The sequence below is a fragment of the Mandrillus leucophaeus genome, unplaced genomic scaffold (assembly GCF_000951045.1).
Source record: "Mandrillus leucophaeus isolate KB7577 unplaced genomic scaffold, Mleu.le_1.0 Scaffold2, whole genome shotgun sequence".
Lineage (NCBI taxonomy): Eukaryota > Metazoa > Chordata > Mammalia > Primates > Cercopithecidae > Mandrillus > Mandrillus leucophaeus.
Window position 1 is genome coordinate 4018542 of NW_012102031.1, and position 3472 is coordinate 4022013.

A 3472-nucleotide genomic window follows, 5' to 3' on the forward strand; every position below is an offset into this window, starting at 1 on the left:
GGTTACTATTTGCATTACATTTTATTTTCATTCATTTGGGTGAGCCCACCTTTAGTGTCTGCCACACTCTCCAAAGTGATATTCCCAGATGATATTCCCACTAGTGTTTACCTGTGTATTAATAAGGCTGTCCAATTTTGCATATTTTATTGCTTATTTCATTTCTTCTATAAATTGCCTATGCATATCCTTTGCCCATTTTTGTGTTATTTGTAGTAGACGAACCTTTTATCTAGAAACATTTTATGAGATTAAGAAAGCTCGCTAAGAGTTTTGTTGAACTGGGAATGCTTTCTTTGGCATGGCAGCACGCTTCAAGCTCTTAAGATAGCTTCTAAGCTATCTTTGCATCTTCTAAGATACTATTTTGTTTTGTTTTGTTTTGTTTTATTGTATTTTATTTTTTGAGATGGAGTCTTGCTCTGTTGCCCAGGCTGGAGTACAGTGGCACGATCTCAGCTCACTGCAACCTCCCCCTCCTGGATTCTAGCTATTCTCCTGCCTCAGCCTCCTAAGTAGCTGGGATTACAGGTGTTCACCTTTACATCCAGCCAATTTTTATATTTTTAATCAATTGATATAGTTGTAACATGATTCTGTTTGACAAGTAGTACTAGTTTGTGGTTTGGATTCACTATCAAAAGAGACATGATAGTCTTCACCCAGTATGCATTTCCTTGGCTTTAAGGAAAGATACAGGACAGATGGGACAATGTGTGTAGTAGCAGAGAGTGGAAGTCTCAGGACTCCCACATGTAGCTTCTGAGGCCCCTTGTCACTCAAACACACGGATACTTGGTCCTGAGGCTGAGGGAGTGTGGACCTGCCCAGCTCTGGGAAGCCATCAGCTCTGGGGCCTTCAGATTTCATGTCTTTTTTTTTTTTTCTTGAGACTGAGTCTTGCTCTATCACCCAGCCTGGAGTGCAGTGGCGTGATCTCGGCTCACTGCAACCTCTGCCTCCTGGGTTCAAGTGATTCTCCTGCCTCAACCTCCCCGGTAGCTGGGATTACAAGTGCCTTCCAACACACCTGGCTAATTTTTGTTTTCTGTTTTTGTTTTTGTTTTTTTGAGACGGAGTCTTGCCCTGTCACCCAGGCTGGAGTGCAGTGGCACAATCTTGGCTCACTGCAACCTCCACCTCCCTGGTTTAAGCAATTCTCCTGCCACAGCCTCCCTAGTAGCTGGGATTACAGGCACATGCCACCACGCCCAGCTAAATTTTTGTATCTTTAGTAGACACGAGGTTTCACCATATTGACCAGGCTGGTCTCGAACTCAGGTGATTTGCCAACCTTGGCCTCCCAAAGTGCTGGGATTACAGGCATGCACCACCATGAAAATTTTTGTGTCTTTACTAGAGAGGGGGGTTTCACCATGTTGGCCAGGCTGGTCTTGAACTCCTGACCTCAGGCGATCCACCCACCTCAGTCTCCCAAAGTACTGGGATTACAGGCGTGAGTCACCGCGCCCAGCTGGATTTAATGCCTTTTTAGTCAGGGATTCTTCAGATCCTGGGCTGCCACGTCTCTTTGATTGAAGTTACTCATGAATTATAGTTTTTTAAAAATTGTGTTCTATTTTTGCCCAGTTGTAGCATCAGGGTTGTGATAATCCTGGGTCATGATTTGGGAAGCTTCCCATCATTTTCTTTTCTCTGGAGTAGTTTCTGTAATGTGGAATGATTTGTTCATTGACAATTTGGTATAAATTGCCAGTAAAACCATCAAGGCCTGAGGTTAGGTAAGGATTGGTTACCTTTTCAGTGTCCTCATTGGTGATCGACCTCATTGAGTGATTTTTTTTTTTTTTCATTTTGAGTCAGTTTTGGTGATTCTTACTTTTACACCTTTTTTTTCTGTCTTTTTTTTTCTTCCTTTTTGTGGAGAACAGGGTCTCGCTATATTGCCCAGGCAGGTCTCCAACTCCTGGGTTCAAGCTGTCCTCCTGCCTCTGGCCTCCCTGAGAGCTGGGATTACAGGCGTGAGCCACCGCACCCAGCGTGATTCTTACTTTTATGGAATATTTATGTAAGTGTGCTAGAAGGCCAAGCAAGACTTTTCCATCTGCCCTAGAATGGGTGACCGGGAGTTAAAACCATGGTCAAAGAGAGATTATGGACCTAACATCCTGAAGAAAGCTTCAGATGGGTCAGGGTCAGACAGACACACCAGAGAAAGGCTCTGGCAAGGTTTGTGAAGAGGGTTTCAGCTTTGGCCGGGAGACCTCAGCAATAAGCAACAAGCAACGGCCGGGAATAAAGAGGGCGTGGGAAACGGAGTGTGTAGAAAAACACAAACTCAAGCCGTATTTTTCCTCTGTTCTCGCACCAACACAACAACAATCAACACAGAAGACTTCTGTGACCAAATGTGGGGGATTTCTTCCCACCAACAGATAAGCAATCCATTCTTCAGCAGACACCAGCCGGTGTCCTCTCAGTCACATCCAGCACTACCTTGAGATGGTGTCAGCTCTCACAGGTTGAGGGCACAGTCCCCAGAACTGCCCCTGCTTTAGACACCAGTAGAAACCCCAGACCCCTGGAGTGTCTGACCAACAGGTTTCAAGTTGAGGTTCCCATGACCCACTCTTTGGGTTCAGTTCATTTGCTAGAGCACTACTCCAGAGGCTGCGGTAGGAGAATTGCTTGAATCCAGGAGGCAGAGGTTTCAGTGAGCTGCGATCGTGCCACTGCACTTCAGCCTGGGCAACAGAGCGAGACTCCGTCTCAAAGAAAAAAAGAAAAAAAAGATCAATGAGTTCTAAGTGTGCCTAATTCACACTATGATTTTGTCTTTCACATATGAATGATTTAGGAGCAATAACATGTTACTATAGCAAGAACAGGAATCTAGCTCAAATACTGACACCACGGTGTCTAGCAGCACAGCCTACCCTGAACTCATTGGAAATCAATATCCATTTGTCCCTTAAAATATTTTAAGTAATTTTGGAGAGATGTAGGAGAATAATGCTTTTTTCTTTTTTTCTTTTTTTTTGAGACAGAGTTTCAGTGTTGTCACCCAGGCTGGGGTGCAATGGCACGATCTTGGCTCACTGCAACCTCCCACTCTGAGGCTCAAGCAATTCTCCTGTCTCAGCCTTCTGAGTAGCTGAGATTACAGGTGTGTGCCACCACGCCCAGCTAATCTTTGTATTTTTAGTAGAGATGGGGTTCCACCATGTTGGCCAGGCTGGTCTCCAACTCCTGACCTCAAGCGATATGCCCATCTTGGCCTCCCAGAGGGCTGGGATTACAGGTGTGAGCCACCGAGCCCAGCAGAGAATAATGCTTTTTAAACATTTTTAAAATTTTTTAAATTTTAATTAATTAAATTTAATGTTTTAATTTTTTAGAGACAGGATCTTGCTCTGTTGCCCAGTCTAGACTGCAGTGATGGCTCACTGCAACCTCAAACTCCCCGGCTCAAGCAATCCTCCCAACTTTGCCTCTTTTTTTTTTTTTTTTT